At 40.8% G+C, this 20,859-nt stretch overlaps 1 long non-coding RNA gene across 1 annotated transcript in view; it reads left to right on the forward strand.

Annotated features, from left to right (window-relative positions):
• LOC111158816 overlaps positions 1–19,850 on the forward strand; it is a 200,928-nt gene extending 181,078 nt beyond the window's left edge. The window contains exon 3 of the long non-coding RNA XR_002641380.1: positions 19,719–19,850. This is a non-coding gene — a long non-coding RNA (uncharacterized LOC111158816). The remainder of the gene's footprint in view (positions 1–19,718) is intronic.
• Positions 19,851–20,859: the final 1,009 nt, after the last annotated feature.

A 20,859-nucleotide genomic window follows, 5' to 3' on the forward strand; every position in this document is an offset into this window, starting at 1 on the left:
CCTCTTATCTTAGATAGTTCTCAGTAGGAGAAATAAAGAAATATAATAAATATTTATTCTGAGTTTCCTCTTGGAATTGATGGAGGAGGATCCAACACAGCGTACACAGTGAGCCAGTTCCTAAAGGGTATTGTTTACTGAGTGAGTGTTCACCCTGATTGCCCACTGCTTTGTAAGCCTGGTACAGTTCATGATTTAAAAAAAAAAAAAACTCTTGGGCACTGTTCTCTTTCATATTTTCCTTTGCTGCTGAGTGTGTAAACAGAAGAAAGAAGAAAAAACAAGGAACTCCACCTGAAAAAGTTGACATTTAATAACAGAAATAAGTGTCAAGACCTTATAGTTATATCCTCCCCCCCCCAAAAAAAATAATTAGCCTCACCAATGGGGTATATGGAAAATAAAAGGCAGAAGCAATATACAAAAAGGCATTGGTTTAATTTCTACAAGCTCAGTCTTAGGCATTGATGTGATGGGGCTGCCCACAACGTTAATGGAGTAATGGTCTGATCTGCACTGTAGGACTAAGAAATTGATAGATAACTCTGTGTGCCCCTCACTATTAAAATTATGCCATAGTTGAGGTCACATTTTGATGGGTGAGTTTGCAAATGTATTGTTGCCTATTCTGCGTTGTTAAATTTAATTTTTTTTTTCAGTTTAGAGCTTAAATTTTCTAAGAACAATGGTCCAAGACAATGATAGTGAGAGAACTTGAAAACATGTCCCCAGTGAAATCTGAAGGAACTGGAAACAAGTTTTCAGAGAAAAGACTTGGGGTTAAAAGAAATGGAGCCATGGTTACTCCCTAACCCGTGTCATCCTTTCTCTGGTTTCTCTGGAGGGCAGACCAGTGTTTTTAATCTATAAGGAAGCATATTTGCCTTAGAGAGAACTCTCTAGTAATATGTGCAATGATATTGTGCATACACTTCTCCAAAATGGACTTGGCTGCTTAAAAGATAGTTCCTTTCTTCTCAATGGACGTTCTTAATAAAAATCAACCACTTGGTGGTCAAGTCCTTGAGGGTGGGTTGTGCTAGACAACCCCCAAAATGCTTCCCACCCCACTGTGGTACTTAATCGATATTTATTTCTTGCAGAGTGTGGAGCTGCTTTTCATTAATCATCTCCTTGATTAAAATAATGAGCTATTAAAGGCAAATAAGAAGAAGTGGCCACTTCCCCAGAGCTGCTGTTGGTGCCTCATGATAATTTTATGGAACAAATATCTTTAGAATAGTCTCGTGTTTCTGAAACTTCAGCTCCGAAATGGGAAAAGGTCTTTTCCTGGACAGTCCTTATCTCAAGGAAGAGAGAAGTGTGCTGGCTATACACCAGGGCCAGTGAGCCTCTGACCCATCTTCTTTCCTCTAAAGATCAGTTGCTTTGGCAGGAAGCTTTGGAGGGAACAGGTGGCCCAGAGTTGATGCAAGAAGTTTATTAACTCCAAGAGAAAGTGTTGGTGCAGTCTGTGGTTATAATGCACGATACATCTTAATTACTTTGTGGCATAGAGCCCCACATTTTGGAATTTAAAATCTATAGATGAGGCCTCTGAAAGCAGATTCTGATGACTAAAATGAGGAAACTTGCTCCATCCTTTACTTTTCTTCTTGTTCAGTTGGTAACAGTAGAATTGCCACCCCCATCAACAGATAAAAGGACTGAAAAACAGGAAGCAACATGAAATGGTTTTAAATTACTTCGGGAAACTCCTAAAAGTGGGTGTAATGTGTGGGGGCATTTAAAATGAATCATATTTATGCATTTGATGTATAGCTACTTAATTATTTCTTATAGGTCATCCTAACGTTCAATGGTACTTTTCTCATCCTGGCTACATTTGGTCCCTCCTTGGCATGTCTAACTGCTTGTTGGTTTGGTTCCCACTGGTTGCGTTGTTCAAACTAGCCACTGACAAATGGGCGACAAAGTAGGTATGAAATAAAGAAATCACAAGAGATGAAAAATTCAGTGATTTAAAAAAGAATAAGATTTGCTTAGTTAGCCCGTAGCAAGAGCCTGACTGACGTATTTGGCTGCCGAGCAGCTAGACTGGAAAAGATTTGCCTAACCTCTTTCAGGACAATCTCTTCAAAACAACAGTGAAGGAAACAATTGTTGTATAAACACCTTGATATTCTAAAAGCCCCTTAAAGCCACCTCCACTTCCTTAAAATAATGAGCTATCATTCACCCCCAGAGGGTCAGTCGATGATACACTGGCATGTATCATCCACAAGTGCCCAGACCTCAGCGGCCACCAGGAAGGCCTGGCCCTAACATTTGTGCGGCTAGCAGCAAGGAAGGGCACAAATGAAACTCATATGCCCTATGTTTAAACATGAAAATATTAAAAATCAAGCTAACAAATTGCATGAAATATGTTCTGTCCAGCTTCCTTGACATGATGACCTTTCAGAAAGCAGGTTTGGATTTAGAATTCTGAGGTTCCTTGGAGTTCTAAGCTAGAACATTGTAGTGTAGAGAGAGCCAGTGCCCACCCTGTCCTTTCTTTCCTGTCCCCCTGCATTCCCCTTCTCCGTGCCACACTGCAGGGGCCTCAGTGCACACATGTGGACAGCCCAGCCTCGAGTCTAAGGGCCAGAGCTGGCACGTCCTCTGAGAGAAGCATCAGGGCATCGGCTTCTGGGCATGGCAGGAGCAGGCGCCATACTGATGTTTCAGTAGAACATTTTCCCAATTTTGCCTGAATCTTCTCATTCAGCCTCTGTTCCTGTTCCATTCTGCGTGCCCCTACCTCTCCACAAACCTCTAGGTCTCTCATCTGGGACCTGAATTTAAAAACTGCACTCTTAGGGTCCATTACTGAACCCCTCCTCTTGCCCTCTCCAGAATAAGACATCTTCTTAATAAGATTGGGAGGGATTGGGGCGCCTGGGTGGCTCAGTAGGTTAAAACCTCTGCCTTCGGCTCAGGTCATGATCTCAGGGTCCTGGGATTGAGTCCCACATCGGGTTCTCTGCTCGGTGGGGAGCCTGCTTCTTCCTCTCTCTCTCTCTCTCTCTCTCCGCCTGCCTCTCTGCTTACTTGTGATCTCTCTCTGTCAAATAAATAAATAAAATCTTTTTTAAAAATTTAAAAAAAGAAAAGATTGGGAAGGATTGTTACATTTTTCTTCGGGAAATTATATCACGGGACCCTCGATCCCTGAGGAATGTATATCAAAAAGCCTGTGGCATGTGTGGGTCCCTCCTTTGCCACTTTCTCTATCATTGACCAGGCCCCCTCCCTTTTCTATACCTCCTTGTCCTCATCTCTAAAAATATGGTGAATAATTAATGTTTGTTTCTGCCTACTTCAAAAGGATGTTTTCAAGACAAATTTCTAAGTACAGATATAAAGGGTAATCAGATATCCCATCAAGCCCCCTTCCAGTAGAACTTCATTTAACAATCCCAGAGCTTTTTTTATTTTACCAAGAAATATGATTCAGATTTCCCTAAATTGACAGAAAAGCGTGAAATCTGTTTCTAACAGATGTTCTCCATGATCCCCCAAATGTAAACATGTTTGCAAGACGATAGTGAGACAACCTGTTTACACAAGGAAGTACTTAAAAAAGCAAACACAAAAGCATCATCACCCAGAGCAGTCATTGTGATCAAAGTGCCGTCAATTATTAGGGTGTAAAGGGAACTGATGACTCAACTTAGCACCACCGCGGTCTCCAGATTTCAGTTTCGTAACAGAGTTTCTTTTCAGGAATATTCTTCATTTACACACAAATCCGATTTTCTTTCTAAATGTTTTTCGATTTTTGTCAAACCGAAATACCAGGATCCCTTCAAAAGATGACTCCGATACCCAGATTATGCTCATAGGAGCATCACACGGACACATTTTGCCTTGGAGAGCTGGGGCTTTTACTCCCTGGGATCTTGGTGCCTGAGAGGAGGGACAAGGTCTTCTACACAGTAACTCCTAGCTGTCTGCTCTGACACCTCCCCACTTAGTCAGACGCCGCATAGAAATTCTCAGACTGCGTAGTGGTAGAAAATAACTTTCTGAATCAATCAAAGTGTGATATTTTGATCCTTTCACATGCCTGGGTATTCTGGGCAAATGCATACTTAAATAAGTGACTCATGGATCCAGATGCAAAACAGGTCTCTGAATGCTGGCTGGCTGGAAATCAGTTTTTAAACCTGAAGCAAATATAGCCCAATAAAAGCTATATATCATTTGTGCCAAGGTTAGCGGTTTTTGTGAGAGTAAGCACCACTGTCCCTCCAAGAAATGTACATTGGGAGTCCGTCCTGAGGTGTAAAGGTGTAGGTAAGAAGGATCCATATGAAAACCCATAAGAAGTCTCTGCTCATAGGGAAGTTTCCTTTGTAAAGGTTCATTCGAAACTCCATTAGGATGTGGTTTCCCATTGAAACAACACTTTAAACTCTATTACTTTGACAATGGTGAGGCTAGACCCTGTAGCATCTTTACCTAATGATGTCCACTCCAGTAGACCTAATGGAATAGGCTGAGAACATGACCCGTCTTTTTAACACCCCTTTGTGGAAAATAGGTTTATGTTTCACACTGTATCCTGGAGTTCCAGAAACTTATCTCTTCAAATGACCGTATGGTTTGTTGAAGAGTAGGAATGCTGCTAAGACTATGACCCAGTAGCAGGAATATCACCCAGTGCCAAGGGAGGAGGAACTGGAAGCATGGACTTTTTTTGCAGTGCAGTTTAAGTGTTGAATTTATGTGCTGGAATCTACCTGTGCTTTGGAATACTTAAAAACATTTAAGACTCCAGTCCATAAAAAAGAGGAAAAGAGAGCTAACAAACAAGTTTAGCCAAGGTTGCAGGACAGAAGGTTAGTATACAAAAATCAATTTTATTTCTATATACTAGCAACAAAAGACTCTGTAAATGAAATTAAGAAAATAACTCCATTTACAATTGCACCAGAAAGAATGAGATACTCGTTAATTTAACAAAAGAAGTGCAAGACTTATACACAAAAGAATTTATGAATTAAATAAATGGAAAGACATCCAATGTTCATGGATCAGAAGACTGTTTTGTTAAAATGGCAACACTACCCAAATTTGCATATTCAGTGTAATCCCTATCAAAATCTCAGCTAGCTTTTTTTATAGAAACTGATGGGCTAATTTAAAAATTCATATGGAAATGCAAGGGAGCCAAAATAGGTGAAAAATTTTTGATAAGGAACAAAGGTGGAGGGGCGTCTGGGTGGCTCAGTTGGTTAAGCATCTGCCTCCAGGTTAGGTCATGATCCCAAGGTCCTGGGATCAAGTCCCACATTGGGCTCCCTGCTCAGTGGAGAGCCTTCTTCTCCCTCTCCCTCTGCTTGCTGCTCTCCCTACCTATGCTGTCTCTCTTTATCTCTCTGTCAAATATATAAATAAAATCTTTTAAAAAAATTTGGAGAACTCACCTTCTGATTTCAAAACATCCAAAAAAGTTATAGTAATCAAGACAGTGTAGTCATAGGACAATGGAATAGAATTAAAAGCCCAGAAATAAATCCTTATGTTTGGGGTCAAAGTTTTTCAATAAGGGTGCCAGGAATATTTGATAGGGAAAGAACAGTCTTTTCAACAAATGGTGCTGGAACAACTGGATATTCACACACGAAAGAATGAAATTTGACCCCTACCTTACACTATATACAAAAATTTACTCGGGGTGCCTGGGTGGCTCAGTGGGTTAAGCCGCTGCCTTCGGCTCAGGTCATGATCCCAGGGTCCTGGGATCGAGTCCCGCATCGGGCTCGCTGCTTAGCAGGGATCCTGCTTCCCTTCCTCTCTCTCTGCCTGCCTCTCTGCCTACTTGTGATCTCTCTCTGTCAAATAAATAAATAAAATCTTTAAAAAAAAATTTACTCAATATAAATCATAAAACTAAATGTAAGAGCTCTTACTAAATGTAAACTAAATGTAAAACTCTCAGAAGAAAGCAGAAATAAATCTTTGTGACCTAAGATTAAGCAATGTTTTTTTAGATGTGATACCAAAAGCATAATGCAAAAGAAAAAATAGATAAATGGAACTTAATAAAATCCAAAACTGCTGCGTTTCAAAGGAAACCATTAAGAAAGTGCAAAAGTAATCCACAGAATAGGAGAAGATATTTGCAAATCGTATTTTGGACCAATGGTATCAGAATTTACAAGGAATTCTTACAATGCAACATTCAAAACACATATGACCCAATTAAATAATGGGCAAAGCATTAAAATAGACATTTCTCCAGCAAACACATACAAATGGACAAAAAGTTCATGAAAAGATGCTCAACACCATTAGTCACTGGGGAAACGCAAATCAAACCACAATGAGGTGCCACTTTACCCCCGCTAGGATGGCTAAAGACAGAAAGATAGTAATAAGTGTTGGTGTGAATGTGGAGAAATCCAAACCATTGTGCATTGTTAGTAGGATTGGAACATGGTGCAGCCTTTTGAAAAACAGCTTGCAGTTCCGAAAAATGTTAAGTATAGAATTACCACATGATCCAGTGTATTGCTCAGGGTTCTCTAGAGAAGCCGAACCAATAGGATGTATACATATACAAAGAAAGATTTATCGTATTTTATTTTATTTTATTTTATTTTATTTTATTTTAAAGATTCTATTTATTTGACAGAGATCACAGGTAGACAGAGAGACAGGCAAAGAGAGAGAGGAAGGGAAGCAGGCTCCCCACCAAGCAGAGAGCCCGATGCGGGGCTCTATCCCAGGACCTTGAGATCATAACCTGAGTCGAAGGCAGAGGCTTTAACCCACTGAGCCACCTAGGTGCCCTGAAAGATTTATTTTAAAGAGTTGTCTCATGATTGTAGAGACTGGAAAGTCCAAAGTCTATAGGTACCCTGGCAGGCTGAAGACCTAAGGAAAAGCTGATGTTGCAGAGCACATCTAAAGGCAGTCAGCTGTCAGAATTCCTTCTTCCCTGGGAGAGATCATGTTGTTTTTTTTTTTTTTTTTCCTTAACACCTCCAACTGATTAGGTAAGACCCACCCACATTATGGAGGATGATCTGATTTACACAAATCTGGTGATTTAAATATTAATCCCATCTAAAAAAATACTATCATGACAATATTAAAATATGTTTGACTTAATATTGGGTACCATTGCCTAACCAAATTGGTCCATAAAATTAGTCATCACACAGTAATTGCTCTGCCAGGTATATATCCAAGAGAATTGAAAACATGTCCACATATATCCAACTGCAGTTAAGTGCTCTTACCAACATTATTCATAATAGCCCAAAATGAAAACAACCCAAATGTTCACTAACTGATAAATGGATAAACAGAATAGGATATACACTTACAATAGGTTATTAATCAGCCATAAGAAGGAAATATTGATACATATGACAATGTGGATGAACTTTGAAAACATTGCACTAGGTGAAATAAGCCAGGTGGAAAAAGCCACATAGTATCTGATTCCATTTACGTGAAATTTGCAGTCTAAGCAAATCCAAAGAGACAGAAAGTGGGTAAGGGGTTGCCAAGGGCTGAGGGGAAGGGGGGAAATGAAGAATAACCACTAATGGGGATGGGGCTTCTTTTGGGGGTGGTGAAATGTTCTGAAATTAGTAGCGATGGTTGCATAACTCTGTAAATGTACTAAAAGTCATTGACTTGTACACTTTAAAACTGTGAATTTCGTGGTATATGAATTATGTTCAATTAACCTGTTAAAAAGATACTTAAGACTCCAAGCATATGCGGTCCCAGCTACCTAATAGAAAGCAGCTGGGGTTGCTTCTAAAATGCAGAATGTAGGCTGAACCTAATAAAAGAAGAGTTGGGGTGGGGGGATGTGAACCACCATCTCCCAGGCACCTTTTGTATCTCTGGAACTATGTCTGTATCAGTTCATTCAGTCATTCTTAAAAATCCTTACAAGTTGGTTGTTATCATCCCTATCATTTTCTTTTTGGAAACTGAGCCTTTATTTAAATTAGCGACCAAAATCCATCAGCTAGCAAGTCAGGATTGGACTCAGGTCTGTCTGACTTGAGGCTTACTGTCCTCCTACGGCACCGCACTGCTCCTGGTGGAGAAGCCCTTTCTCCGGCTGGATGGAGCCCACAGGGACTGCTGCTCAGCGATCTGGGCTGGTGTCCCCGGGGCTGAAGGGATGAAAGGCCGAAGGATGCTGTTGGAGAAAAAGCAAAGGAATGAAATACAAAATGAAGATTGTTACTTTTTTTTTTTAGATTTTTTTTTTTTTTTTAATTTATTTGTCAGAGAGAGAGAGCGTGAGAGAGCACAGGCAGAGTGACAGGCAGAGGGAGAAGCAGGCTCCCCCGCGAGCAAGGAGCCTGATGCGGGACTCGACCCCAGGACGCTGGGATCATGACCTGAGCTGAATGAAGGCAGCCACTTAACCAACTGAGCCACCCAGGTGTCTCTGAAGATTGTTACTTTTATGGTAAAGAAAAAAGGTCTAATTTTTTTCATTATAAGAGTGTCACAGAGGGCCAACAAAGAAAGTGACAGGCAGAGAAAGGGGATAGCAGGATCCATGACAGCAAAAGGAAGAACAGAACTCAGGAACAGGAGGGTAGAGCAGGCTCATCATGGGCTGGTGAGAGAAAAGAGTGTTCCCAGAGCAGTCAGCTGACTTGGTGAGCGATGTAGCTGTGTTGATGGTGAGTTTGACCAGAAGCCATGTGGGAATGTTCCTGCAGCCAAAATAAGAAAAGTCATTTTCATCTCGAGACTGAAATGATACCAAAGGAGGTCACTCTGGGAGGCTCCAGGGATCCAGTACAGAGGCCTGCAGACAAAGTGAACTCTTCTGGAGTTCATTTCTAGCAAAAATGAACCTAAGGTCTGTGGATTCGTAGGCGACCCTTGGAACCCCTATCAGAATGTGGAAATAGGTTGTGTATATGCATCTTTTTCTGAGGAGAAAGTCCATCGGGTTGTAAATGACCTAGGACAGGAGGAGGTTTTAAAAAATTAGTTTGGATGTCTCTCTTCAAGTGCCAGGCTAATTTTCTGGCTGTGTGATAGATTGTGTGAAATGGTCTGGCACTCCTAATTTTTGGAATAAAAATGAATTCTTAGTGAATGATCTCACTGCCTGCAGTGCTGTCTGATTCTGTCCTGGCATTTGATAGAACTTGTTAGGGGATTAGGTAAGACAGGATGTTGGTACATTTGAGGTCATTAAACCAAGAAGGGAAGGGGGGAAAAAAAGGAAGAAAGAAATCTTGCTAAATATATTGTGGAGTTAACTAAAGGCTGAATAGCTGAGGGACGTTCTTTGTGCTCTGTGCCAACACTTTTAAACCCTGCTTAGAAAAAGATGGGAGCAGCAGGGACAGCTCCATCTAGATGTAGCACGCTGGTAAATGCCTCTCTTTCCAAGAAATACTGTTTCACTTGTCCTTTTATGGAGGAGGCATGGAAGCCTGTGATTTCCTGGGTTGCATAACATTTTTGAAAGCAGATACAACTAGTATAGAGTCTCAGGAAACAACAAAGGCTACCTTTTCACCTGGCTACAAACATTCTCAGAGTTCTGGTTTCCAGACTGGGAGAATATGTCACAGAGAACCTACTAGGTATGAAAGGTTCTATTAGATGAAGTCTAACCCCCAAAGTTTATTTCCTACCCGTCTTTTCCTTCTGGGGGGCGGGGGCATTCTTGAATCTCATTTTGAATTTACTATGCAGAAAATATATATATATTTTTTAAGTAGTTTCCACGCACAGCGTGGAGACCACCTCGGGGCTTGAACTCACAACTCTGAGACCAAGACCTGAGCTGAGATCAAGTCGGACACTTAACTGACTGAGCCACCAGGCGCTCCAGAAAATACTCTTAAAATTGTATTGGTTGAGTAATGGAATGGTTGCCCAGCAAAATTAATGTACTTAATTCTACTGAACTATACACTTAAAGATGATTGAAATGTAACGTTTATGTTTTGTATGTTTCACTGAGCTAAAAATAAATACTGGATGATACAGAGGGAAAAACCATTTACCTTTTGAGATAGGAATTCCAAGTATCTCTATACATTAAATATAAGCCCTTTCCTCTGTGTGGTTTGAGTGTGTAAGTAATAGATGAAAGTGTATGGTCCCAACTCTGCCACTCACTCGCTGGCTGTGGGACCTGGGACGTGTATTCAAAGCAGATGATAAGCCCTCCATAAATGCTGCTTTCCTCCTTCCCATCCTCTCCTCACAGCACAGTTTCCTCATCAGTAAAAGGAGGTGGTTGAACTCAGTGGTCTCCAAAGTCCTTTTAGCCCTGAGGATCCATGCCTTATGAAACAGACAAACAAAAATAGGTCTGCAGAACAGTATCAAATCCATCAGAATCACCACGGTCCCTGTGTCTACACACAGCAGCTTCTGCCACTTTTGGCTGTTGCTCTCTTCTGCTCCCTGTTTTTTTTCTTTCCCTCAGCCTGCAAAGAATCACCCATAAGCTTAGAAAGGGGAATGATGAGAGAGGATTGAGGTGGCCCAGAACAGAGAGATGGCGTGAGCAGCCTGGCAAGAAGGGGGGCGGGGGTCATGATGGGTACAGTGCTGACCCTGTAGCAAGACTGGAGCTGGGTCATTAGTGCCACATGGCTGTGGGTACCGTGCGATTCAGAGCCACAGCCCCAGATTCCCTGAAGGGTGTATGACCACAGCAAGATTAAGCACAACTGATTTTTATACAAGGCAGATGGTGGCAGGAACGTAGAGACTGTAGATCCAGAGAGAGAAGCTGAGTTTGTCATGTGAGGAAAAAGCAGCAGGAAACAGAGACTGTGTAGGGAAAGAAGAGGCTTAGGTGGATGCAGGTGGCAGCTGGAGAGGAGGGCGAGGGCAGGTGTGTGGTCAGAGTCTCCAGTCAGGGGTTGAGCCGGAAGCAGATGAGATCTGGCTCTAATAAATCAAAGCATAGGTACAACTACGTGCTGAGTCTCGTGATTTCGCCCAGCAAATCACCCAAACTAGGGTGACCCTGAGGACTTCAGTGCCAAGTGGGAACTGAAAAGAGAGAAGCCGGTTACCATGACAATAACAGTGGACCAGGTGAGAAATGATGGTGACCGGAGTAGAGATGGAGAGGGGTAGACAGACCGGAGATACAAGTTGAAGGTAGAATCAGCAGCACTTGCTGTTGGATTAGATGTTAAGAAGGGAGAGAGGGAAAGCTAAGCAATCTATGCTAACTCTTGAGTTTTTCAGCCAGAATAAGGGGTCAATGGTATTTCTTTTCCTAACCTGGTTTATCACGTCCCTCTTGAACAACATATGCCTCACCTGTCTTCAGGATCCTTGGCCAAACTTGTTGCAGCCGTAGCGCCTGCCGTGAGCTCTGTGTGGCCCTCGCCAGCCTCTCTTGGGGACAGCCCACCAGCACCTTGCCTTGTGTGAGACCTGCTTGGCAACCACACCTGTATACTTGGAAGTCAAGGGGCACCTGCCCTTGATAGATGAGGCCAGCAGGCACTTGCAGCTCCCAAAAGGCATAGGACTTTGCAGGTTTTTCTGGCGGATAAATAAGCTGAAGTTCTTAGTTAAGGGCAGGGAGGCAGATAGCCCAGACCAAGTATGGAACCTGAGAGAAGTCAAGGCACTATTGGCCCACCCAAGTTCTCAAGAAACTTGCCCTTCACTAAGGCGACAGGCAGCCCCAACAGGCACACACATCTGCATTCTTGCAGATGAACTCAGTCAAGGACTGTGTGATTTCATGGATGATCTCTGACATAAGGATGGAAAATATGGTACTTGAGCCCTGAATGGTACCGCAGAGCCCGCTTCGGGCATTTTCTGCTTGGGCAGAAATTTGGTGAGAATTGTGAGAATTCTTTACCAAGAATGGTGAGGCTCTTCTGAGACTGAGCCCCAGAGTGAGATTCCTCCTACGGTGTTTTCACTGCCATGTTCCATGACTTAGGGACAGGTATCCTGTGCTTTAATTCACCTTTAGAGACTGATCTGGTTCATTTTTTAATAAGCTACCCGGTAGTACTTTTATTTGAAGAATATGCAATAGAAAAAAAATTATTTAAGTCTAATTATCTTAATTTAATTCTAATATGTGAAATATAACCATTTTAGTACTAACAAGTTAATTAATTCCTCTTATACAAATAACCAAGTTGCTGTAGGACCCGCAGCTTTGTGAGGTTACTTGTACGTTTTACTGGTAGCCCGTGGAAGATTGATCGTGTTTCCTTTGGGAAGAGGGATGTAGTCTCCCCAAATTATAGCGGATCGTAGTGTTGCATAGGAAAGGAGTAACTTTAAGAGCCAGGTGGATACGGATCCAGATTGCATGCCATCTCCTCTCCAGCACTGTGACCTTAGCGAAGGCATTTAGCCTCTCTGAGCCATGGTTCTCTCACCCAGCAGACAAGCTAATAATATGAAATATGAAATTCCTAGTGAACTTCCCAGCACACAGAAGTTTTCAGCAAATGTAACTTACTGTCATTATTATTTATAAATACAGGCCGGTATTTTTTAAAAATATAAAGCCTACAGAAACCCCCAAAGTATTTCAGGTTGTGTATTTTCAACAGTCGTTTTCTTTTTGGCTTTTTCTTTTTGAATTGTCAATGGCAAGCGGTTCTGAAAAAGCACCATCCTCTTATAAGAGAGGTGACAATCCGGACAAATGGCCATATTTGGGGAATGTAAACACGTTGAATGTCAAAGAAGTGAATTTTCTAGCTATCACTCTCCAACCAGAATAACTTGGTCCCAGCACCTGAAATGTGTAGGTGGAAACTTTCAGAGACATTTTCATCTTAATTTTCTCCATCCTGTCTGAAATGGCTGCGTCTTTCTGTATTGTAGTTTAAAAAAAAAAAAAAAAAAAGTACATTTCCTTGCATCACCTTCCCATGCCAGTAGAGCAAAACACAAAAGCCACAAGATCTATGATTCAAAGGCCTTATACGAGTAACTATTTAAATTGCTTGAAATGTAGTTTTTAAAAATTCATCTCTGTAGTTTCCAAAAAATTAACCCCTTTCTTTTTAAAGCCCTTCTGGCCATAAAATGGTGTGTGACTACTCCATTTAGTGTTTCTGAATATGAATAAGGACCCCAGGGCCACTCTCAGTTTACATGTTTATCTCTAAAGCTGTCACCAAATTTTTAGTAATATTTTATAGAGCATGGGGCCAGTGGAACATTTTGAAATTTGACCTTTCCTACAGATGATAATCTCTAAATGCAATTTGCACTTTTGGAACTAAGATTTGAACTTCTGTTTTCAGAACACTGTAATTTATCTTTCCTAATCCAGAGAGGAAAAGTGATGGGAATGTGCCTGCATGTGTGTAGATGTGTAAGAGTCATTTATCAGCCCCCAAATCAGTGGTCCAACTTTGATCAGGGACCAGAGTATCTTTTTAAGGCTAGGAGGTCAGGTTGGCTTGATGGTATTATCCAAGTAGGACCCTGCTAGCATACAGAGCAAGACGCAGTTACTTGGCTCAGTGAGTATTTTGCCTCATATGATAAAACAGTGAAGAGAATTAACTTAAAAACACCATATCTCAGAGTATGACATCCCTTGTCCTTTTAAATTTAGGCAAGCCTGAACTCAGGTTCAAACAAGAACATAAATCAATCCTCAATATTTTGTTTTGTTCTCTGTATCACTCTAAATTTCAGTAAGGTGAGAAGGGGTGGTGAGGGTAGGGAAAGAATTAACAACAGGAGGACAGGGGAAGCAGTTTTGAAAATTGGAAAAGCATTAAACCAAACCACTTTTATGTTTCCTAGAAATTATGTTGTTAGTATTAGTTTTGTGATGTAGATAAAAATACCTCCGCCTTAGTTTCCTGGGGGAAAAGCAAATAGAGTTTTGCTCATCACATCACATTAAAACCACTAAGAAAATCTTAGCTAAGAGTTGAATTGTAGAGATAAAGATGCAATCAGCCTCACTTATATAAGAGATGCCTTCACGAAAACCTGATCCTTTCACTGCTAATTGGTATAAATGTTCCCTTGCCCACCACTTGAAGCTCGAAATCCACATGTACCTTTATGATTGTTGTTATAATTAAATATCATTTACTTTTCCTTGGGCTTAAGAATGCAGGTCGCCCTGACTTTTTCTTTTAAGTAAATTTATGTTTGTGCAAAAGGGAATTATAGATAATTTCCCATACCTGGGATATGTTACTTTACTTGTAAGTGAATGAACAGTAATCATCCAGCTATCTCTTTTTAAACTTTCCCCCAGCTTCTCTAACAGTAAATATGAAGAAATGAAAAAGCTGTGCTTTCATGCTTAGTGTAGCATTACCATATCTACTCACCCACCTTTTCCTAAGCACAGTCCTGTGAACCACTTCAAGGCTTTGTGAGGTCTTTGGAAATCAGTCTAGCTGAGAAACACCATGAGGGCAGGAAGTGTCCATGGCTCTCATTCACCATTGTTTTAAGACACTTAATGGTGCCCAGCCGCAGGAGAAGGTCAGTAAAAACTTCTCGAATGCGTGTCCAGAATGGGCTCCTGGGGTCTGAAATATGTCCAAGAGAACTAGCATGTAAGGCAGCCTAGAGCTGTAGTGTCTAATAAGGTAACTGCTAACCACGTGTGGCTATTTAAATTGAATTTAAATACGTTAAAATTAAAATTCGGTTCCTCCATTGCCCAGTCGCACTTACCGAGTGTAAGTACTCAATAACCATATGTGGCTGGTGGCTGCCATATTGAAGAGCACAAATACTGAGTATTTTTGTCATCACAGAAAGTTGTGTTAGTGCCGGTAGAGTATCATTAGTGGAGACCGAAGTCAGTGGCTCCAGTCTTTTTAAAGTGTCCCATGTGACCATGATGTGCACTCATAATTCAAAAAGTAGCCCTTTCAAAAAAAAAAAAAAAAAACAGTAGCCCTTTCACATCTCTCTCCCCAGCACTGTAGGAGTTCAGTCAAGAAAGGTGAGTGGCCCACAGAAGGGGCTATCTCTTTGAAACTGAGAACCAGATAATGGTGGGGCTGTTAGCAAGACTGACAGTACAGCAGTATAGACTTATTTGACGACACGAGTTAGTATGTGAAATGTCTGTACCAGTTAATAAAGGGCTACTGTTTCAAGCTCCTCCAGTACCTACTTCCTGTGGCCCAGAGGCCCTGGCCATTCACCTAGTATCCTCCAACCTCCCCTTAATCCAGTAAAATGAATTCGCTAATGCCAGTGCTATCCTGGGAGCTGAGAGACTGCTTAGGGACGCGCCCCATCCCAGCACTGGAGGTCTCAAATTGATGGCTGCTGCACTTGGCCTCCGGGAGGGACTGCTCCCAAAGACTTTTTCTAAGGGCTGCCTTCTCACCACCATGGCATGGCCGAGTCCCAGATTACAGAACCATTGGCTTCAAGAAGACCTTAAAATCACCTCATCCTACCCATTCATTTTACTGAAGAAAAAAGTCACAGAGAGTCACCTGCCAGTTTGTGGCCAGTTTAGAGACAGAGCTTGAATATCCTAACTTGGCACTTTTATTTTTTTATTTGTTCCTGTTGTCAGTTTCCTTAACTATGAAATGAGGATTGATGGATTTATGCCTCACAGAGTCACTAGTAAAAAGAACAATGATACCCCACATTTTACATATATCTTATAATTTGCAAAAATTTTTTGTGTGTACATTCTCATTTAATCCTCCCAAGAACATGTATGTGAAAGGTGTTAGGCTCGGAGGCTGCGAATGACCTCCCCAAGATAACAAAGCTCCTGTGATAACAGAGGTCTCAGCCTCTTAGGGCTTGGGAAACTATACATTCCTTTGTAAATGTAAGATAACATAACCACATGGTATTACTAGTTTTTAGCTTGTGGTATTCTGCAGTTCAAGATTTAGTGACATTGAAAGTGGTAACTTTGTTCAAGCGACGCATTTTTTTTACTTTGATAGTGTGCCAATTGCACAGACTTCGGTTCAGCATTAAAACAGAAGTGGGTTGCTTCGAAGTGTATTTTTAAAATGAGAGAATCCAAATTTGTAATTAGCTTTAGAAATGTTAGTTGTGCAGTTTGAGTATATAAAGAGTTTCTGGTAATCATTTCTGTTATTAGTAGGTGGCTTATTTTATTTTTTGTATTTTCCCCCAAGCAATTAGGCATTTGGGAAAAAACAAAGTATTTCTTTGTGGGGTCATTTCCTCTATTACTGCTCTTATTTTTCACACCCTATAGTCCTAGTATACTTAGAAAATTAACCACATATATGATTGTGGCAAAGAAGAATCATGTAGGAGCCATTCTACTCAGTTGACACCTACCTGTCACAAGAATGTTACTTCAATTATAAAGAGAAGCCACAGTGAAGGAAATTATTCACTTCTTGATATATCTTTTGTCTTTTGGTCTTTTGGTAATTTTGATAGAAACATCCCTTACTAAGATAAGATTATTGGGAAGATCAACTCGACACACTCCCAGAATAAAATGGAATTTTTTTGTGTGTTTCTTTCTTTCTCTCTCTCTCTCTGAACTTCAGCCGTTTTATAGAATATACTATATTCCACTATTGAGAAATTGAATTTATAGACAAGAAAAAGAGTGACGTTATTTTCATTCCATATAATAAGGAAGTATCTCTTCAGTTTTCTTTTAGACGCATACGAAAATGGTAGCATGCTCTACATCAATTATCCTGTAAGATTAAATACATATAAAGGGAAAAGAGAAAAATTATTAGCCAAAGCTATAAATGAAAAGAAACTTGAGGTTGTGAGTCCTCATGTTATCATTACCAATTTGTAGTCACATCTGGGAAGACTGTGTTTGTGTGTTTGTTTTCTGAAGTATGTATTATGGGCGTATCTTTGTGTCTTCTCTGCATATACCCTGCTTTGTGTTACAGGACAGACTCCTAACTCTCTATTGTACTGTAAGAGGTATGGCCTCCCTCCTGTACAGACAGGACTTTCCAAGTGTTTATTATTATCTAGAGTTTCCTTGTGTTTTATTTATGTCATTTCCCCCTGCTTTGGATAGATATTGTAGAGGGTGTTGATCCAAAAAGCATAAAGGTAGAGTTTGTGGTTTGTAGCCATACTTGGGGTGATGGTATTTAAGAGCCTAGGCTTGGATAGGTCTTTGAAATTCTAAACTTCTAATTCCTCCAAACTTATTAGGGTGGAAGGGTGATTGATGAGTGAGCACATGCTTTCAGATTTTGCAGCTACTGATTTTTAAACCAGTGCCCTTAGCATTAAATGAGATGATACCCATATCGCACCCAGGACCAGAGTTGATACACTGTAAGCACTCAGAAGGCTTAGTACTCATTATTATTAGCTTGTCTGATGATTTTGTCTTCACATCTCTTTCTGATGGCTGCTGAGCAGCAGCAAAACATCCAAGAAATACAAAACACCCAAAGGAAGAGAAACCCAAGTCCTCAGGAGCCTAGAAACCGAATTAATCAGCCCACAAATAATTAATAATTTGTCTTCTCATGATGACGTCTGAATTATTCCCATACCCGCCCCTATACCTTTTTCCAAGTTAAGACCCCATGGACAAGTGACAACTCCGTTATTGCCCAGATGGGATTCAGTCTGCTTGAATGAGGTTCCACTTGAGGGTAAACTCACATTGATCCCATTCTCTCTTGTTGTGTCATAGATAGTGAGCTGTTCACTATCTTCTGTGTAAGAAAAACAAAAATAAAATCTCCTAAGCATGATTATCATTGATTAGAGCTTTGTTAAGATGTATGAGATGCAAGTGTACTTTTTTCTATGCCTATGATAATGTGGGTAATTAAACAAATTAACCAGGCACTCATGCTGTGTTAGGAGTATGAATTGGTATAGCTTTTCTGGAAAATCATTGAGACCCTTACAGATCACACTAGTTGACCCAGTAATTCTTTTTAAGGGTCTACCTAAGATAGTATTCAGAAATTCAGGCCAATCTAATATTCAAATATGTCCCCCAAAGTCTTATTTGCATCAACAACAACAAAAACTGTAATTCCCAAAATGAAATCATTACATAAAACTCTTTTCTTTGGGGTATAATATCACATAGACATTGAAAAACATGTTTTTGAAGTGTTTTTAATAACTTGGGGAAATGCTCACAGTCATTTAACATCAAATGAAAAATAGAAACAAAACTCTGAGGGGCACCTGGGTGGCTCAGTCGGTGAAGCAGCTGCCTTCTGCTCAGATCATGATCTCAGCGTCCTGGGATCAAGTCCTGCTTCAGTCTCCCTGCTGAGTGGCAAGCCTGCTTGCCCTTCTCCCTCTCCCTCTGCCTCTGCCTCTCCCCCTGCTTGTGTTCTCGCACTCTCGCTCGCTCTCTCACTCTGTCTCATAAATAAATAAATAAAATCTTTTTAAAAATGGAAAAAAAAAAAAAGAAAAGAAACAAAACTCTTGAGTATTTTGTGTTTCTGAAAGGAATACTGGTCCACAATCTTTTATTCCCAGTTCTGAATTCAAAAGCATTCCAAAATCAAAAGTTTTGGGTTTTGGAGGGTTTTTTGTTTTTGTTTTGTTTTGTTTTGTTTTTGTAATTTCTTTGGTAGAAATACCTGGCTGGAACTAATGTGAGATTCTATTTTATCCAATTTAATAAGAATATGCATCTGTTTTGCTGTAGAAATATTATGAAATATGTGCTGCTCCAGACCATGATGGAATGTTATGTGATAAATGGTTGTTGCACCCAAATAGTTTTAAAATCCAAACAATTCCGAATTCCAAAACATTCTGAAACTTGGGAGTTTCAGTTAAGGGGTTGTGGAACTATACAACGAAATATCATTAGTGATGTATCAGTGCCAAAGTTAGAGTTGATCTTTCTTTTTTCTTTTTTTTCATTTTATGTAAATTCCAGTTAGTTAACATACAGTGTTATCTTAATTTCAGGTGTACAGTATAGGGATTCAACACTTCCATACACCACCTGACGCTCATCACAAAGGTGTGTTCCTTAATCCCCTTCCCGGATTTCACCCATCCCTCCAGCCACCTCCTCTCTGGTCTATTCTCAACAATTAAGTCTGTTTCCTGATACTTTTTCCTTATGCTTTCCCATAGTTTCCAAGTGTTCTACAATAAGCATGTATCAATTTATCATCAGAAAAGAGTATTAAAAATAAACATTTAAGGGGCACCTGGGTGGCTCAGTGGGTTAAAGCCTCTGCCTTCTGCTCAGGTCATGATCCTAGGGTCCTGGAATCAAGCCCTGCATCGGGCTCTCTGCTCAGCGGGGAGCCTGCTTCCTCCTCTTTTTCTGCCTGCCTCTCTGCCTACTTGTGATCTCTGTCTGTCAAATAAACAAATAAAATCTAAGAAAAATTAAAAATTAAAAAAAATAAACATTTAATGCATCAGAGAATCCTTTCATTTCAGTCAGAGTTCCTGAATTTATCCCTTGCTTCCTGCATATTCCTGTTACTGCAGTTACATGTGTCATCTAAACCAAGGTGTTCTGGTTTTTTGAAAGAAAAACATTCATGAGGTTGAACAGTGACCCACCTCCAAACTGCTTTTGGGTTCAAAAGAGTCCCTGGTTAAGGATACTCACCTTCAGGAAACGCTCAGGGAATAGGATTGAGCCCAGGCACTAATCCTATGGACTGTTTTATCATATTCTATTTGTGGTGAGCAGGATGGCAGGAGGGAGGGAGAAACATTAAGGTGCGAGGTTTACTCTGCTAATGGACAGCTCTTCCGCCCCCATTCAGGTGGACACTCACTGACCTGTCACAAGGTTACCCTGCAAAGCTTTGGGGTCCATGTCTGAATGGATTGCTGTAGCCTTCTCATCTCTCCCTTCGCCCAGTTCCCTGCATCCTAAGACTCGAAGCCAGCACAGAGCCTGGAAAAATTACATGTAAGTTTTCACCAAGGTTACTTTCCTCAAACCAAACAACGGTAAGAATTTTCTTAGGTGATAATAGCAAGTAGCCTAAACCCCCATGGGTGACTTTTCTTTCAACAAAGTATCTTGAAAATTCTAATTGAGGAAGGGAGCAGGGAGTAGAATCTGCATATTGGTGGCTCCTTAATTCAGTGGATCTTTTGTTTGCATCAGAATCACCTGGAGGGCTTGTTAAAGGACAGCTTGCTGGGCCTCGTGCCCAGAATTTCTGATTCCCCAGACCTGGGGCAGGCTGGGAAGTTGTTTTGCTAATGAGTTTCCAGGTGATACTGAGGCAGGGGGTCCAGGGACTCCACTTTGAGAATCACTGCTTCAATTCAAGTGTCACTGAAAGGATGGATGATACAGGGAGAAAAAAAATGTATTAAATATTCATTATTAAATGCCACTAAATTAAGATATTTAGTGCTTTACTGAATATATCGACTCATCTCTCAAGAAAAGAGAGTTTTAAGGTCCTCTTGGCACCGTCACATTGGAAAGTCCAGGCAAGTAGATGCCGTATTCTGTGCCGGCTTTAGTCAATGGTACCAGTGGTTCTTTGTCCTTGGATTTATTTTTTTTTTTAAAGATTTTATTTATTTATTTGTGAGAGAGAGAGAGAGAGAGCAAGCACAGGCAGACAGAGTGGTAGGCAGAGGCAGAGGGAGAAGCAGGCTCCCCGCCAAGCAAGGAGCCCCATGTGGGACTCGATCCCAGGACGCTGGGATCATGACCTGAGCCGAAGGCAGCTGCTTAACCAACTGAGCCACCCAGGCGTCCCTGTCCTTGGATTTATAACGAGGGTGACTGACTGCGCTGTATCGAGCGAAAATGACAGCTACAGTCCTTTTGTGGGCAAGCTCATCTTGTTTTTAGATACTCAAAAGGGAAAATCCTTTTTTTCTCTTGGGTTGAGAAATCTATCGCTGCTTTTCAGAGTGAATCATTGAGTCTTATCTTTC

Source organism: Enhydra lutris, unplaced genomic scaffold (genome assembly GCF_002288905.1).
Source record: "Enhydra lutris kenyoni isolate GAN:26980312 unplaced genomic scaffold, ASM228890v2 scaffoldscaffold63, whole genome shotgun sequence".
Classification (NCBI taxonomy): Eukaryota; Metazoa; Chordata; class Mammalia; order Carnivora; family Mustelidae; genus Enhydra; species Enhydra lutris.